Below are 19,381 nucleotides of genomic sequence, written 5' to 3'. Positions count from 1 at the left end.
TTCACCAACTGGCTTATTTCAATTAGCATAATACTCTCCAGTTCCATCCATGCTGTCACAAAAGGTAGGAGTTCCTTCTTTCTTTCTACTGCACAGTATTCCACTGTGTAAATGTACCACAGTTTTTTTTAATTTGTTTTTTATTTTTTAAATTTTCACTTCAAGCATTATTACCCAAAACAGTTTGAGGAATTCCAGGCACTGGTCACAGCCTCCTCCAGTCACAAGCACCTCTTCAGAGCCACCCTCCGCTGCATACTTCAATGAGGGGATTAAAGCCTGCAGCCCCACTTAAGTCACAGCTACTACATCCTCATTCTTGACTAATAATCTTCAAGTCACAAATGGACATAATGTGATTGGACCCAACTCTTACACAGCAAAATTAAAATAAGATCACCATTTTAGAGATACCATTCAGACAGAGAGATATCAACAGTCTTAACTGGCTATGAGGAGGGGAAAGGTTTTCTGTTTAGGGTTACCAGAATTACATGGCATTGTATAATAATCATGTGTGAATTTGAGCCTAGAAGGGGATGCTATTCCTGCAGTGCACCAAACAAATGCCCCTGGGCTAATCAAAGGCACTGATATAATTAAAGGTCTGCCATGAGGACTCCCTGTGTCTGTCCTTAGGTAGGTGTCTCCTAGTTGCCTAGTGACAAAGAAGCCTGCAGTGGTTGCCCTTGAACAGTGGAAGGAAGGGTGGGGTAGGGGGTATTAGGAGGGTGCAATGTAAATTACACAGAATTCTCAGGGGTTGAAAAAGGCATTCTTCAAGCAGTGCTGAAAAGTTACCTGTTTCTACATTTGGGGAATTCAAGCTGGTTTGACCTCATGAGGGATTTTGATTTTATTTGTTTGTCTGTTTTTGATTTTATAATTACCCTAGACCAGGAATGTCAGTGTCTTATTCTCCTTTTGTCATCAAGCCAAATAACAGCCGTGACTAGAAACATTGTGTTCTCAACTAAAACAGCTGATAGCCCTTCATCCCAGACCCTGAGCTACAGATTTTCATGAAAATCAGTTTCTGGGCCAGTTAAGTCTTCTTGATAGAGTTGTCTCTTCATAACTCACCTCCCAACCCCAACCTGGCCTGGCCACAGTCACGGTGGAACCAGAAACTCAATAGACAGATTTCATCCCTTATTCAACTCAGGCACTCCAGGAAGAAGGGTAGTTCCCAGCACCTCCCTGCCAAGAAGCTCTGCTCCACTTGCTGAACTTTGCTCAGCATGAACAGGTCAATCTGGCTACAAGTTCCCCCAAACTATCCCTACTAGTGTTTTTAAGGCACACCAACTTATCTGTGTAAGTCTCTCTGCTTATAATAAATTATTTTAATTAATCTTACTAGTTAAAAGAAACTTCTGCCTTAAAGCCACCCTTGCCCAGCTAGTCAGCCCTGAGATGCTGAGAGGGTGGGAATGAGAGCAGAGCCCAATTAACATCAGGGATCCTGGTTGTTGGGGTCATGCTTGATCATGACTTTCAACCCCAATCCTTTTTTGGATGCTTCAAAGGCCTCCAGAGCTTTCTCCAGAGGAGACCTATGGGTCACTAAGGACTTTAAATTCACAGACTCGGATGCAAGCAATGAAATTGCCACTGGCCATGTGTTGCAATATTGAAATATGCACTTGATATCCACTTCCTAGATGGCTGCATGCCCTAGGGGCACCCTGGTCATCTCAGAACCCAGTCCTACCAGCACCAGAGTCCCACCAGGACAAGTTGTATAGATGCCCACCTGGATGGAAACCTCTGCCCCAGTGAACTCAATGGTAATTTCTGTCTTGCACCCCAAGAGGCCTTAGAATTCACTGGCAATTTCCTGAGGGCTCTCCTTGGACATCTGGAGGATAAAGTCAGCCCCAACTTCCTTGTCTTTAAACAACCAAGAGGTAGACAGATCAGTCACCACCACTTGAGCCTTGCCTATTGCCTTGGCTACAAGCAAACTGACCAGTCCAACTGGCCCAGCTCCACACACAAGGACCTTGTTTCCAGGGTGCCTCCAGCTTGCCAGCAGGCATGGATCCCCACAGAGAGTGGCTCAATCAGGGCTCCTTCCTCAAAGGGGACATCATCAGGAAGCTTGTAGCAGAAGTTGCATTGTGCTTATAGAGCCAGCAGAGGTTCCCATCATCTGGGGGCATGGCACAGAAGATGGACGGTGACAGGTTGTAATAGCCAATCTTGCAAAATTCATCGGTTTCTTGGGGAGCACCAGGCTTGATGGCAACATGATCACTTGGTTGTAGGTGTGTTACCATTGATCCCAGTAATATGACTGTTCCTGAAGTTTCATGGCCCAGCACCATTGGCTTTTTCACAATAAAATCCGCCATTTGACCATTCTGCCAGTAGTGGACATCTGAGCCACAGATTCCAACAGAATGCATCCTCAACAGCACCTCATTTGGGACTGGTTCAGGGATAGGATTGTTCTCCAGGTGCAGGTCCCCAGGTCCATGTACCACCAAGGAGATGTTCTCAGGCTTGGTCACTACCATGTTGCTCTTGCCTCCTGGGTAGAAGCGGCAGTCCACAGGATGCATGGAGGTTCTGGTGGGTGCCAGCCGAGGGTCCAGGGTAAAGGGCTGAATCCGGGCTTGAGCCAGGTGGCTATACCAGTTTTTTGATCCACTCATTTACTAATGGTAAGAACCTCAGGATTCTTGTTTGTAAAATGAGCATAATACTAACTACCTCAGAAGGTTGTTAGCAGGTACAATACTCACCCTTAACCAAATCATTGTGGAAGTCCAATATATAACAAGTAGGACTGCACCAGTATATACACCTACTGTCATTCAACTCTAATTGTTAGATGTTTAATAAGTACATAGTTACTATTCATGCTACATGGTAGACCACTAGCCAGGTTTGAAGTTTAACACAGTTATGCTGGAAAACGTTGGAAAGGTTAGTTCATCCAGACTTGGTTCCCTCTGATAAGGAAGTTGTCAACAATCAAACTCAGAGCCCCAGTAAGTCTTTCCTACAAGGCAGATGTTCTCAACTGGAATCCTCAAAACCTCTGACATTTTTTAAAAGACATATTTTTTTCTCTGAAGACAGTCCAAAAATGGTTAAAGGCCACTGTTTTACAGTTTTTTCAATGGAAAGTAATAATGAAGCTGCGGCAGAATGTCTGAAGATCATTATAATGTGAAAGAGAACTTAGTGTTTAAGAACTCAGATGTCGGAGTTTGAATCCTACCCCTGCCACTCATTGGCTGTGCAGTCTTGGAGACTGACTGAACTATAACGTCCTTGAGTCTCACCTGTAAGGCTGTAATGCTCATAAAGGGATCTTGGAAGGAATAACATGAGACAACCCCTGTAAAGTATTTAGCATAGCACTTAGCCTATATGTAGTACATTCTCACTAAGAATTAGCTTTCATGAGGATGTTTATTGCATAGATTGTTATATGTCTAGATAGCAGTAGATAGCTTGAGCCTTCTCTAACTCCATATGATGTACATTATCAAAGAAATTGCAGGAATTCACCAGTTACACCATCTACCTACTACCAGCTCAGCCAAAGAATTCACTGATTCTGATGCATCCACTCTATAATAATATTTATACTACATCATACATGGACAGGAGAAATAGATTTGAATATGATCACAAAGTCTCTTTTTACAAAGCCTCATAAAAACTTCCCTCCTCCTATAAGTCCCCAGAGAACTCCCCTGGGTCTCCCAAAACACAACGATGTGCTTTATTTTTCACTACTGTGTGACAATTCTAAGTCTGTTTAACATGCGTATAGGATACGCACTCCTCAAGGACTTTTTCCTACATCCTTCATTCCTCCTGGTACCCATGCATAGGTAACCTAAAGAAAGCAACCTGCTTATGCAGACTGGTGAGGCCACTGTGGAAAACAGTATGGAATTTCCTCAGAAAACTCAAAATGGAACTGCCCTTTGACCCAGCAATTCCGCTGCTGGGATTTTACCCTAAGAACCCTGAAACACCAATCCAAAAGAACCTATGCACCCCAATGTTCATAGCAGCACAATTTACAATAGCCAAGTACTGGAAGCAACCTAAGTGCCCATCAGCAAATGAGTGGATCCAAAAACTATGGTACATTTACACAATGGAATTCTATGCAGCAGAGAGAAAGAAGGAGCTTACACCCTTTGCAACAGCATGGATGGAACTGGAGAGCATTAAGCTAAGTGAAATAAGCCAGGAGGTGAGGGACAAATACCATATGATCTCACCTTTAACTGGAACATAATCAACAGAAGGAAAAAGCAAACAAAATATAACCAGAGACATTGAAGTTAAGAACAATCTAACAATGGTCAGGGGGGAGAGGGGAGGGGACAGTGAGGAGAGGGGATTACAGGAACTATTATAAAGGACACATGGACAAAATCAAGGGGGAGGGTGGAGGTCGGGGAGGGAGGGGGCTTCAGCTGGGGTGGGGTGGAGGGATGGGGAGAAAAGGCACACAACAACTGTAATTGAATAACAATAAAAATAAAAATAAAAAGAAAGCAACCTGCTTGATGCCTGCCTCTGCCCAACAATATATCCACCAAGAATTGCTGTAGAGATCTCACCAGTGCATTATACAGTAAAACACCCTAAAATTCCTTCTCATCCACCCATATCCCCAACCTTCAAGCAGCTGCTAAAAAAAAAAACCTGTCTCTTATTCTATGCCACCCTCACCTGGTATCCCCCCTCAGCGTTATCCACTTCCTCTCTGATACCTTATGACACTTGTCCACTCTCTTTATGCTATTACTCCTAGAGAGTAGAGTCTGGCCTGAATACCTTTCTCTTTGAATCAGATCCCCTGGAATTCTGGTTTATAAATTCTCCATCTCATTCCACTGGGAAGCCCTCCACAAAAAAATTCCTCTGTCCTTGGCTTGATGCCCATTTAACCTTTGGCCAGGGACTACAGGTACATGACTCTCCAAAGGTCCCTTACCTCAGAACAGCACTGAAGAATTGAAAACCTCAGCTGCTCTTTACCTGACTTGCAGGGCAAAGTCAGTGTGAATCAGAGGTGCCCTTTTTGCTAATGACAAACTAGATACACTTATAACCAAGAGCTTCTTGCCAAGCCCTCAGGGCTTTAAATCTTTTCCAAGTAAACTGCAATTTGTAAAGAAACCCCTTAAATGATGTTGTGCAAGGAAGTTAAAGCAGGCACAGAAGGATGGAGTAACATTTCACCATCTGCTTGTAATAATAATAATGCCTCTCCTCTGCCTTGCAAAATGTCTAATTGATTGTGCAGCAGAAGCACAAAAATCCTGTCATAATCTAACAAAGATTATTCCTAAATTATACCTTTGCAGAGGCAGAGAAATAAGGTCAGTGTTCCAAAAAACCAATTTTGAACATATGAATTTTCTGGTGGCAGAATGATAGGAACCCTGGGACACAGTTGGGCAAGATTGCACCAATTCACTTCATTATGGTTGCCTAGTGCAATGTCAAGCTGGGGCCACATAGAGAGCAGAGGGGCAGGGAATGTGTGTAGGACAGTATTTCTCACTGGTGGAATAGAAAATGCCTGAAGGTAGTATGGATGAATGTCTGTTTGGGTTAACCATGGAGGGAGAACAGTGTCAAGCAGATGCTTTGTTTCAGAAAAGTCATGTCATGCAGGGTGAGGTGGCAATTTCTGACCCAAGTCTATGCTCTGTGCTAGCAGGGCTCCGACCTTGCTGATCACCATGTGTTCCTACAATAACAGAGCTCAGATGTGAACTGAAGGGCTTTTGAAGAGCAAGGTGCAAAAACAGCTTTGATTTCACAAGTCTCCAAAACTACCTTTTTCATAGGAAAGACTATGGCAAGCACTCCTGATCTAACCTAAGTGGAAATTTATGACTTAGTTTATTTCCCAGGTCTCCATAATCAAAGGACCATGGACCACAATTAAAAAGTTAAACTATAATCTATTATATCTTATTACTATATATCTATATCTATATATTATTACTTTATGGCAAGTGATACTGGTTTTCTATTCATGATGGGAGTTCACAAATTCTGTTTTAAATAAATGAATTTAAGAACATAGAAGTGAGTCAATTTAGAGAAAAGATACTAATAACAACCATCAGAGTAGTCTGCAGACTTGCTCCAAAGCAACAAAGTGTGGGATCTGCTCTCCCTTTATCCCTAGCTCCTCCCACTCCACCCACTACCTATTCTTCCACTAAAGCACAAGTTTAGGTGTGAAACCTTTGAGACTCTCCTTCCCTCTTTACCTTGAAACTCACTCGGGACCTTCACATCCAGTTTGTCACCATATTTGGGAAAAGGTTACCTGTGTTGAGATGGTCAGGTTCTCTTTTATTGAAGATTAGCCGGAAAAAACAAACAAACACTGAACCAATCCAAAGGCCTTTCCATACTCCCACAACTTTGGGGTTTTCACAATGGCAAAAGGTACGAAAATTTCCTATTTACCCAAAAGTTTGTTCCTTCTGCCTTTTCCAGTGGTCAAGAATATCTCTATGAGAACATGTTTCAATTTATCAGATGGAAGGCTAGATTCCCTACATGGAGAAGTCTTAGTGTTTCCTTTTCATTATTGGAACCCCCTGTTTTTTAGCACTATATCCTTGAGGAACTCACCTGGAGCCTGAATTTCTTCACCTAACAAATGAGGACCTACTTCACAAGAGAGATAATGAGCATTAGGCACTTAGCCTAGTGCCAGGCACACAGAAGTGCTCAAGAAGAGCTAATATTGTTATTATTATTCTTATTACTATAATTCTTTTATATATATGTTTATTTATATTTCACTTATTTTTAAATATATTTATTATGTTATTACAGTTGTCCCATTTCCCCCCCCTCACTCCACTCTATCCTGCCCACTCCCTCCCTCCCTCCCACATTCCCCCCCCTATAGTTTATGTCCACGGGTCACACTTATAAGTTCTTTGGCTTCTACATTTCCTACACTATTCTTACCCTCCCCCTGTCTATTTTCCACCTATCATCTATGCTACTCATTCTCTGTACCTTTCCCCACTTCTCCCCCTCCCACTCCCCTATTGACAACCCTCCATGTGATCTCCATCTTTATGCTTCTGTTCCTGTTCTAGTTGTTTGACTAGTTTGCTCTTGTTTTTGTTTTAGGTGTGCTTGTTAATAACTGAGTTTGCTGTCATTTTTACTGTTCATATTTTTTATCTTCTTTTTCTTAGGTAACTCCCTTTAACATTTCATATAATAAGGGCTTGGTGATGATGAACTCCTTTAACTTCACCTTATCTGAGAAGCACTTTATCTTCCCTTCCATTCTAAATGATAGCTTTGCTGCATAGAGCAATCTTGGATGTAGGTCCTTGCCTTTCATGACTTGGAATACTTCTTGCCAGCCCCTTCTTGCCTGTAAGGTCTCTTTGGAGAAATCAGCTGACAGTCTTATGGGAACTCCTTTGTAGGTAACTGTCTCCTTTTCTCTTGCTGCTTCTAAGAGTCTCTCCTTCTCTTTCGTCTTGGCTAATGTAATTATGATGTGCCTTGGTGTGTTCCTCCTTGGGTCCAGCTTCTTTGGGACTCTCTGAGCTTCCTGAACTTCCTGGAAGTCTATTTCCTTTGCCAGATTAGGGAAGTTCTCCTTCATTATTTGTTCAAATAAGTTTTCAATTATTTGTTCTTCCTCTTCTCCTTCTGGCAGCCCTATAATTCAGATGTTGGAACATTTCAAGATGTCCTGAAGGTTCCTAAGCCTCTCCTCATTTTTTTGAATTCTTGTTTCTTCATTCTTTTCTGGTTGCATGTTTCTTTCTTCCTTCTGGTCCACACCGTTGATTTGAGTCCCAGTTTCCTTTGCATCACTATTGGTTCCCTGTACATTTTCCTTTGTTTCTCTTAGCATAGGCTTCATTTTTTCATCTAGTTTTCAAACAAATTCAACCAATTCTGTGAGCGTCTTAATAACCAGTGTTTTGAATGATGTTCTGTGCATCCTGTAGGCTGGCTATCTCTTCCTTGCTTAGTTGTAGTTTTTCAGGAGCTTTGAAGTGTTCTGTCATTTGGGCCATTGTTTTTTTTTTTTTTTTTTGTCTTGGCGCATCTGTTACTTAAAGGGGCAGAGCCTTAGGTGTTCCCGGGGGTGGGGTAATGCTGGTAGCTGCGCTGTGATGCTGTACGTGGGGGAGGGGCCGAGAGGGAGCAATGGTGCCCGCTCCACCCTCCATGGGATTTCGGTCTTTCACTCCGCTACCCACAATCAAATTTGGCCCCTCTGGTGCTGGTTCCCGAATGGGTGGGCCTGTGCACGCCCCAGGCCCCTGTGGGTCTCTCCAAGGACCTCTCCTGTGAGGCTGGGAGTCTCTCCTGCTGCCTCCCCAACCCCCATGGGTGTTTTCAATCAGAGGTTTGAGGCTTTTTTTCCCCACGCTGGAGCCCTGGGTTACGTGGTCTGCTTCGCTCCCAGCCGTTCGTCCTGGTTTATCTGTGCAGGAATGTGGGGTTGCAGGGTGCTACCCACTGCTCTGCCTGCTCCATGCTCCGCCACTCTGAGTCCGGCCCTCTCGGTTTATCTGTGCTCGAATGTGGGGCCGAGGGGTCTGCTAGTGGTTGGACTGCCTGCGCTGTTCGTCCCACACTCCGCCAGTCTGGGTCCCACTGCAGCCACGGGAGTCCTCTCCGTCGGGTGCCATCTCCGCCCCTCCTACCGGTCTGGATGAATGTTTATTTTTTATTTCCTTGGTGTCCGACTTCCTTGCCATTTGATTTTCTGTCAGTTCTGGTTGTGCGAGGAGGCGCAGTGTGTCTACCTATGCTGCCATCTTGGTTCTCCTATAATTCTTAATAATGTCCATTAAACCATATAGTTACATTGATTACTATTCTAATAGGAGTTTTCCACTTTCAAAAACGTGCCACTGCCTTAGTAATCTTTACCTTAATTCTGGGCTACAACTTAAGGCTTCTTCAGGCATCTTTTTATTCATTCAACACATACTTCCAAGAGCCACTGTTCTGGGTACTGGGGAAACAGTACTGATATGGCAAAGCAAAGTCCTTGCCCTGTGGCTCCCAGTCTGGTGGGGAAGAAAAATGGTACATGTAATAAATGAGTGTTAATTACAGTACATTTTGCAGTAATGAGTGCCACAGAAAAATTGTATTTTGACCTGGCAAGGCCTTGCCGGTTAGGGTAAAGGCCCTATCTCTTTTGGAGCACTTGGGGTTCACATGTGACTAACTCACCAAGACCTTCAGATACTACAATCTGATCTTTGGGCCAAGGATCTCTTGCTGGGACTTCAGAGGCAGGCGGGCCTCCAAAAGTGAGCAAAAAAGTATTTCCTCTGCCTACTTGCTGATGTCTAAAGTCCCTCCATGAAGGGAGAGATGAGACAGAAAAGTATTTTTGTGGCAGCCAACACTAGGCTATCAAATACTAGGCCACTCCTAGTACCTGTAATGACAGATATCATGTATTCCTCTTCCCTGATGAGCCTGGAGCCAGCTTCACAAAACTTTCTCAGTCCAGTTCTGTAGGCAACCACTGATGCTTCCCCAAGAGTACATTTCATTAGGGGTGGTAAATAGCTAAGAAATGCCCTAAGTACATGGGGGTGCAGTACACACACAGAGAAGGAGACAGACTTTACAATCCCACCCTCATTCATGTCAGAAAGCGTGTCATAAGGCATGTCCACACATCCTCTGATTGGAAGGAACCACCTCCACTAGTGTATGTTATGTCTTTCACACAGACACATAGCTGAGCCCACAAATTACGGGGCTCCCAAATGACAGCTCCATTCCTCCAGTTATACAGAACAAACACTGCAGAGGTCATCAGCACATCCTTTCAGCAGGACTTTCAAAAGATTAACAGTATTCAGCTATTTCTCACCATCTCCACCTCCACCTCCCAAATCAAGCCACCACCATGTCTTGGCTGGATTGCTGCAATAATTCCCTAATGGTCTCAGCTTCTACCTGTGGTTCTATACTGCCTATTCCTACTCAGGAGCCTCCTAAAACCCAAGTCAGAGCACATGCCTTCTCTGGTCAAAACCTCCTGTACCTTCTCATCTCACCCAGGGGAAAACCATACCAGGTCCTTCCCATCCTTATCCCCAGCTCTGCTGGGCCTCCTCCCTGTCTCTCCTTACATTCTTCCCTCCAGTCCTATAGGACTTTTGCTTTCTTCCAATAGGCCTGGTATGTTTCTATTTCAAGATCTTTGCATATGCTGCTCCCTCTGCCTAGGACACTTTTCCTCCAGGGAGCCACATGGCTGCTCCTTTACTACAATCACATCTTTGACATGGCCCTGAGAGGGCCTCCTAGGTCACCCTATCTACAATAGGGCACAAACCAGCCCCCACCACACCCTTCACTCTATTTCACCTTACTGGGCTTGGTAATTTCTCCTGGCACTTATTAGTACCTGACAATCTCATTTTTCTCCCTCCCTCCCTTCCTTCCCTTAATCATTATCTCTCCCCCAACAGAATATAAGTTACATCAGAGAGAGGGCATCATCTGTTCTGTTCATTTTTGTGCCTAGCATAGGGTCTGGACCAGAGCAGGCTCTCCAACTGTTTTGATTAAAACTCAGTCACCACAGAGAGCTGGCACCACACTGCAGAAGGAAGAAACCGCTGCATCTACAAAATATAACTGCTTTGCTTCAGTGGCTTGAACTCGATCTCCCAGAACAGTGTGTAATCAAGGTCTAAACACTTAATGATAGTGCTGGGGTGACAGGAAGTGAAAGTTCTTTACTCTTGAAAGAAAGATGGATGTTATCAAATGCAGGATTTGCTCAATGACATTTAGATTCTATAACTATAAAGCAACATTCTTATTTCTTAAGTTCTTTCCAGAAAAAAAAAAAAAAACTTTGATTTGCCAGTCTGAAACTCTCTAGTGCTCCTTAAATGTGTCCCCTGAAACAAATATTTAACTCAATTTTTGATAACACAACATTTATTAAAATGTGGCTATTATGTTATTGCAGAATAGGCTATATACATGGAAAGAAAGATTTAACATGCTGTCAAAAGATTTCCTCATTGGAACAGATAGCTACTCCTAAAGCAGGGATGGTCTGAGCATATCATTTACCCATTTTAAGCCTCAGCGCCTTTAATCTGGAAGATGAATGGTTATACCAGACTATCTCTAGAATTTGTTAAATATTATATACTCTAGGAGGCAGGCAGTAGGATCCAATAGGAAAGACTTGGAATACTGAGTCTAAGGTCTAGCTCTGTAACTTATCAGCCTGGCTGAATCTCATTTTTTTTTATCTATAAAATGTTAATGCCTGGAAATACCTATCATGTCTATTTCACCTCTTAATATGTGAAGATGTGCATTTGGAGTATCACCCTAGGGGCAAGGATCCCATCTGTATGGTTCACCAGGTTGAGCAGAGCACCTGACACATTACAGGCACCATTCACACTGGTTGAATAAAGGAAAGAATATATAAACAAATAAAACAAAAAATACTTCCCTCTCTCCGTGATTGCAAGGACTATTGTGTGGATTAAAAATGACAATGTAGACTCCCAGCCAAGATGTAGGCATAGGTAGATACATTTTGCCTCCTCACACAACCAAGAAGGATAGCAACAAATTTAAAACAAAAAATAACCAGAAATACCAGAAAATCTAACTGTATGGAAGTCTGACAACCAAGGAGTTAAAGAAGAAACATTCATCCAGACTGGTAGGAAGGGCAGAGATGAGCAGCCAGGCAGATAGGATTTGCAGCAAGGCAGCAGCTGGCAGACTGGGCAACGTGGTGGCTGGTGGAGCGGGTGGTCCCATATTTGTGTCCACTAAACCAGGAGGAACAACTGGGGAGCAAGACAGACTGTGCAACCCAGGGTTTCAGTGCAGAGAAATAAAGCATGAAAACCTCTGACTGAAAAAACCTGTGGGGGTTGAGGTGGCGGGAGAAACTCCCAGCCTCACAGGAAAGTTCATTGGAGAGACACACAGGGTCCTAGAATGTACACAAAACCACCCACCTGGGAACCAGCACCAGAAGGGCCCAATTTGTTTGTGGGTAGCCAAGGAAGTAACTGAAAGCCGGCAGAGAGCTGAGCAAGTGGCATTGTTCCCTCTCTGACTGCCCCCACATACAGCGCCATAACCCAGGGATGTGGGTTGCCCCACCCTGGTGAATATATAAGGCTCCACCTCTTACTACATAATAGGCATGGCAACACAAAAAAATATGGCCCAAATGAAAGAACAGATTAAAGCTCCAGAAAAAATATAAATACATGATGAAGAGATAGCCAACCTATCAGATGTAGAGTTCAAAACACTGGTAATTAGGATGCTCACAGAAATGTTTGAGTATGGTCACAAAATAGAGGAAAGAGTGAAGGCTATAAAAAGTGAAATAAAGGAAAATGTACAGGGAGCAAACAGTGGAGGGAAGGAAACCGGAACTCAAATCAATGATTTGGACCAGAAGGAAGAAATAAACATTTGACCAGAAAAGAATGAAGAAACAAGAATTCAAAAAAATGAGGAGAGGCTTGGGAACCTCTAGGACAACTTTAAACATTCCAACATCTAAATGATAGGGGTGCTAGAAGGAGAAGAACAACAGCAAGAAATGGAAAACTTATTCGAAAACATAATGGAGAACTTCCCCAATCTGGCAAAGGAAATAGACTTCCAGGAAGTCTAGGAAGCCCAGAGAGTCCCAAGGAGGTTGGACCCAAGGAAGCACACACCAAGGCACATCATAATTACATTACCCAAGGTGAAAGATAAGGAGAGAAGAGAATCTTAAAAGCCGTAAGAGAAAAGGAGACAGTTACCGACAAAGGAGTTCCCATAAGGCTATCAGCTGATTTCTCAAAAGAAATCTTGCAGGCAAGAAGGGACTGGAAAGAAGTATTTGAAGTCAGGAAAGGCAAGGACCTACAACCAATATTACACTACCCAGCAAAGCTATCATTTAGAATGGAAGGGCAGATAAAGTGCCTCCTAGATAAGGTCAAGTTCAAGGAGTTCATCATCACCAAGCCCTTATTATATGAAATGTTAAAGGGACTTATCTAAGAAAAATAGGATGAAAAATATGAGCAATAAAATGATAGCAAACTCACAACTATCAGAACCTAAAAAAAAAAAAACCCTAAAAAAGAGAACCTAAAAAAAAACAAAAGCAAAAATGAACTAAACAAACAAGTAGAAGAGGAACAGAGTCACAGAAATGAGATCACATGGAGGGTTATCAGTGGAGAAGCGGAGTGGGAAGAATGGGGGAAAAGGTACAGGGAATAAGGAGCATAAATGGTAGGTACAAAACAGACAGGGGGAGGTTAAGAATAGTATGGGAAATGGAGAAGCCAAAGAACTTATATGTATTACCTATGGACATGAACTGAGGTGGAGGAATGATGGTGGGAGGGAGGTACAGGGTAGAAGGGAATAAAGAGGAGAAAACAATGGGACATCTGTAATAGCATAATCAGTAAAATATATTTTAAAAATGATAATGTATGTTGTAAAGACTTACTAAAGCAATGTATATGGAAAGAGCTTTTTAAATTCTAAAGTAATACAAATGTTAACAGTCACAATCATTGATTGTCTTCACATTTACTCAGTTCGACTTTGGTTGTCTTACTGATTTACTGCCAACATGACTATAACTGGAAAGGAACTAACATTTATTGAAGCCTTCTATGTCCTAGGAATGGATTTATGTATGTATGTATGTATGTATGTATGTATGTAATTTGAGTCTTCTGACTTTTGAACTCACCCTGCTGTCTCTGTCTAGTCATAACTTCTAGCCAGCAAAAGTGAGAAACTGTCAAAAGTGAACTCACAAATCAGCCAACAATAACTGAGCACAAAGTACTAGCCAGCCTGTATGCATGGTGTTTCACAGACATAAGCTCACTTCATGTTTTAACATAGATTCTTTGATGTATCTACAGTTATATTTCCCATTTCACAAATAAGCAAACAGAGACTCAGAAGTTAAATGACTTGCTCCAAGCCCACAGTTAACATGGGGCAGAGTAAATATCTGATTGTCTGGCTCAAAGTCCATGCTCTTCACCCATATATGATATGCAGCACATTCACATAAATTTTTCACTGCATGTGTGCTAAGTAATTTTTGTTCAAGGAAAAGCTGCTTTAGCATTCTATCAGCACTGCCTTACTTTCCGCCCCCAAAGTGAAAACATATGCCTGGAAATAAGAAGAAAGAAAACAACAATAAAACAAGAGGGCATCCCCAGCAAAGGTAGGCAGGAATAGTTTCAAGGTTATATTCCTCACATTGGCCCTTCCTGTGGTGTCCCAACTATGTTATCATAACCTGGAAGGTAGTTCTGCGATCAGGAAGGCCCCTGGGAACACATGCCCCTGACATTTGTCTGATCCTTTTCTCAGCTACCCAAGGACTATTAAAATTTCTTTTCATTTCTCTGTCTTTTCAGGGAAAACATGTCCACTTCAGTAGTTAGACATTAGCTGGCCAGATTCACAAGCAGTTCCTAATTAAGTGGGACTATTGAAAGCTATGAGATATGAAATCTCCTGCTGCTAAATTGCACATCGGCTGAAAGCAATGAAAATCTGTTTAGATATGCACAGCACTTCATATGCAGGGACCAGTGGCTACAAGGCACTCAAACCAATCATCATTAGGACAACCATGTCTTAGCTGCCAGAGAATAAAGGTCTCCCCACACAGAGCTACCTGCCCAGACTAATGGTCAGGAAGCTGATGAGGCATTAATGAGACCATGAATCAAAATTTACCAAACAAACAATGCCCCCAGATGCCTTGGCTTCTAGTTATTTCTTTTTGACTTTATCTCAGAACTAATGACGGAACAAGATGACTCTGTTTGCACATCTTCATTAGTGGCCTGTCTTTGAACAATTCTTCCAAGCAGCCATCTTAACCTCATTTCTCTCTAGGAAAAATTTAAAAAGAGGTTCAAAGGATTATATAATAACATTCAGACAGCGACAAAAGTCAACAGTATTGTTTTCAACTAATGTATTTATTTCTATGGTTATTTCCCTGGGAAATTAATCATATTAACAGCAAGCTACCATTTCTTGAGCACTTATTATGTATTAGTCACCATGCTGAAAGCTTTGCATACATGGACTGACAGCTATAGTTACACAGCCTGAGGTAGCATGAGATTGTCTGAGAAAGCCCCCTGTGCCCGGTCATTCCATTGTTCTGTGTCCTCACAGCACAAAGTACCTGTACGTCTCTGTCTCTGTCTTGTTCAGCTTATCACAAACTCATTTGTGTGATTATTTGACATCTATTGAACTGAACTATAAGCAGCTCTAGTGCCAGGGTGATGTCGATTTTTGTTCCCCATTGTAACCCCTGCTTCTAACACAGCACCTAATAGATAGGTGCTCAATAAACATTTGGCAAACCAGTGAAAGCAGTATACAGAGGTTAAGACATATCCCAGGTTAATCTAACCAGTAAGTAGCAGAGCTGGGATCTGAACTCAGGCTCCAGAGTCTGAGCTCCTAACCTATAGCACACGGTCTTTCTCTAAGCTTGGCAGTATTTTGCATCAAAACTTATCAAACAAGCAAAAACAACAGTGACTATTATTATCACCACGGTCTCTTACAGACATTAGAAAGCAAAAGAGGGTTTCTCTATGGCTATTGAGGTATACTAAAGACTAATAACAGAATAAACACTAGTGGGCACAAAAGCATATTAGAGAAGTTTTAAGAGTACAATGAAATCATGCCCAGTCTTTCCTCAGGGTCTCTCTCCATTTTCTATTTATATTGTTTCAAGTTTATTATTGTTGTTGTTGTTGTTGTTGTTGTTGAATATTTAGGACCTAAGGGATGCTAGCTAGTACAACATGCTGAATTCTCAGTCCTCCAAGAAATATAGCAACAAGTGTTTTCTCATTTGGTTTATCAGAGTAAAATGAGAAAATACATGTGCATCCCTGAGTTGGTGCCTGGCACATAATAAGGATGCTATTATTTTTAATAGCATTTACTCTTTTTTTTTACTCTTATTAATATTTGTTCTACTGTGATTATTGGCAGCTAGAAGCCTAAGCTTTAGAGTCAATCAGAACTGGATTCTAATCCCATTTCAACCACTTATGTTTCTGTGAGGCATTGGCCAAGTTATGTAACTTCAACCTGTTTCCTCCCCCATAAAATGTGGATAATAATATTTCCTACTTCACATGAGAGCTTGGCATAGAATCTGGCACAGAGAGAAAAACATCCATCAGTGGTGCCTATTTTCATCTTCTTACTCCTCATCATTATATAGCCAGCCATGAGAGAAAAGAATCTTGCCTTGGAGCCTGGAAATCTGAACTTTGATGCCTGTCTTGTGAATGCAAAGTTTGTAGGTAGTAAGTTTTATTTCAGATGTTTCTCCACCCTCCATCATCACCACCCTAGTCCCATTACTCTGTCAAGGACCCAGTGGTCCCAGTCAGAGCAAATCATGGAACATATGTTCACCTGTCCCTTGCCAGGGCTATCCAAGTTTGAGATCATTAGGCCAGGGACTCCTCACGTACAAAGCTCCCAAACACATCTAATACATAGTTTAAACTTCTTAGCCTGCCATTCAAGGTTCAACATGATTTGGTCTAAACAGCTTTGTACTTGACACCAAGGCTGAAAGATGCTTTCTCCCCTTAACAACAGCAATTTAACCTAATTATGATAGATATGCCAAATATACCCTCTCCCGTCCCATCCACATGAGAACCTATCTTGCTGTACTGTGGCAAATAAAGTGCTCATTCACTAAAAAATAACTGTTGAGTATTTGTTCTAGGTGCTGGGGATAAAACCATTAGGCAGTATACTTGACCGCATGTAAGCCACAGACAATAATTAAACAGCACTATTGTGTATAATAAATACATAATCACAACTGGAAATAAGTAGAAAACCAGGTAACTACCCTTAGACTTTGAGACAGAAAGCTGAAGCCTCAAGGAGGGCTAGGAGTTCGCCAGGAATAGGGGAGGCACTGTGTCCAGAGAGAACCTGGCACAACAGTGGCACTGAAAACCTGGCAAGGAGGCTGGGCTGCAGCAAGGGAGAGCAGTGCACGATGAGGCTGGAGAAACAGGCAGAGACCAGCTATTTGGTGAAAGGACGAGAGGAAGATGATGGTAGCTAGACAAGGAGGGGTAACATAGACAGGAAGGTAAATGAACAGATTCCAGAGATATTCAGAAGATGAAATAGAAAGAGCCTCGTGAAACGATGGAGAGTGAGGGCAAGGGGAAGGTGAGGCAAGTACTCCTAGGTTTGTGGCATGTATACATAGATGGATGGAGGTGACGGTCACTAATTTAGGAATTCACTCTTCAAAATGTCTTGAGACAGCTGAAAGGAGATGATAAGGAGGCAACTATATGTACATAATACTCAGAGGAAAAGTCTGGGCTGTTCATTGTTGCCTGTGGGAAAGAACAGAGCCTGGGAAGAAAAGGGCTGAACAAAGGGAAAGGCAATGTATTGTTAATATGAGAAATGCATTAATGAAATAGAAGAATTCCACAAGCTAGGAGACAGGCATTTTTCCCCAGAACCAAGACCACCTTCCAAATAGCCAAAGGACCTTCCTTGTTCATCAAACCAACTTACAGTCACTTTAGAATTTTATCAGCTACACAAAATCATTTTGGTAATATCATTAGATTATTCCCACCCACCTGAAAATGCTAATAAAGATAAAAGGAATAATTGAGAAAAATCCTGGAATTTCCTTTCAGAAACAATATTTACAACAGGTAAATGGCCCATCAGTTTTTTGTAGTGTTTCTAAAACATTTCCAGTCAAGTACCCAGAATAACAGAAGAGAATGATCCTAGGGTACTGGTGGGTGCAATCTTAAGCTTACCTCTACAAATGAAAACCAGTTTTGAAGCCTAATCTAGGACCTTAAAATTTATGCAAGTTTTGCATGTTACTGTATAATATAATTGGGCTGATTTTAATACAAATATAATACACACACTCTTAACTCCTCCAAATATTGAAGGAAAGATAATGTGCTATGAATGTGCCTCAATTAGCCTATGACTTTGGGGACGCCCTTGTCCATAGCTTTGCAAGCATAGTGGAATTCATTATCTAAGTTGAGAACCATGAAATTAATCTGTGATGGACTAGGGAGGCTTTTCCTTGGAGCAGGGACTAAAGTTGTGACCTCTGGAAGTCATTCTTCATTCCTCCAAATCCTGTATCTTAAAAATAATATTAATATTAAAATCACACTAAGTGGTCTTTAAATTCATTCTCTCATGTGAGAGGTGTTTACAATGGTACATAGTGGCACCTATGAGATACTCTAAATGTGAGGAAACAGACACAGAGAGGTGAAGTTCCTTTCTAAAATATCAAAAGCCCATGAGTGCTGGCACCATACTTGGAACCTAGACAGTCTTAGTCCCAGACAAACTACTATGGCCTTCTCTCTGCTATACATTAACACACACTCATCTTGCTCCTCTCATCCAGTTTATATTTGGTGTTTATCAAGAACAAAAACTAAAAGGCATGTTTTGATCTAATGGGAAAAAGAGCTTTATCTTTCCAAAACATAATTTTATTTAACTGAAAATATATCAGTGTGCAAATTGGACATTTTTGGTACATAAAGTCAAGTGTTACTAATTAAGTAAATGAGTGATGAATTATAATATTAACCCTCATCATTAAACAAAATTACATATAAATTAAATTTATCAGATAGTTTAAGTACAAAAATATAATGTGTGAACTTTAAGGAAAGCTTCCATTTTATTCTTAAAGCCTACATGGTAATGAATTCCCCTGTATTATTTTAAAAGATAAGCACAATGGGAGAGTAAACTCCATGATGCTTTCTGTCCCTCTCAACATTCCTCTAGGGCAGCAACATTTTTTAAGCAACAGGAGACAATTTCATTCACCCAGGAGGGGTCACCTTGTTTGAGGGGCAGGTGCTTTCTGTTTAAATTCAGTTTACTCAAGCAAATGTATCACAAAATGGAAAATGGGGCATATTTCTGTCCTGAAATTCATCCTATGTTAACTAAAATCACCCTGCTTTTGCAGCAAATGAGCCATGAGATACAATGCCAGAAATTGATTTGGAAGAGTAAGTACATAGTCTGAAAAGTGTCTGTATATTTTGTATAAAAAGTCCCTGGATGGCCCTACACACCACAGAGAATATGTAGTAGGGCATAGGGATGCAAACAGGGACAGAACTATACAAAAAGATTGAATGTACTAAAAGAGAAACATTCTTCTACCAACATAGACATTGACTGCTAATTGTATCTGACGAGTGGTTCAGAGGTGGCCTCAGTGAAA

At 41.7% G+C, this 19,381-nt stretch overlaps 1 protein-coding gene and 1 pseudogene across 5 annotated transcripts in view; both read right to left on the bottom strand.

Annotated features, from left to right (window-relative positions):
• The window catches only part of FHIT (fragile histidine triad diadenosine triphosphatase), a 1,459,166-nt gene that overhangs the window by 1,306,619 nt on the left and 133,166 nt on the right, over positions 1-19,381 (bottom strand). The window lies entirely within an intron of this gene.
• LOC112301185 (sorbitol dehydrogenase pseudogene) lies at positions 1,457-2,522 on the bottom strand (annotated as a pseudogene).

This window comes from Desmodus rotundus, chromosome 8 (assembly GCF_022682495.2).
Source record: "Desmodus rotundus isolate HL8 chromosome 8, HLdesRot8A.1, whole genome shotgun sequence".
In the NCBI taxonomy this organism is placed as follows: domain Eukaryota; kingdom Metazoa; phylum Chordata; class Mammalia; order Chiroptera; family Phyllostomidae; genus Desmodus; species Desmodus rotundus.
Note: the sequence above shows the minus strand (reverse complement) of the source record. Positions and strands in the feature narration are given on the sequence as shown.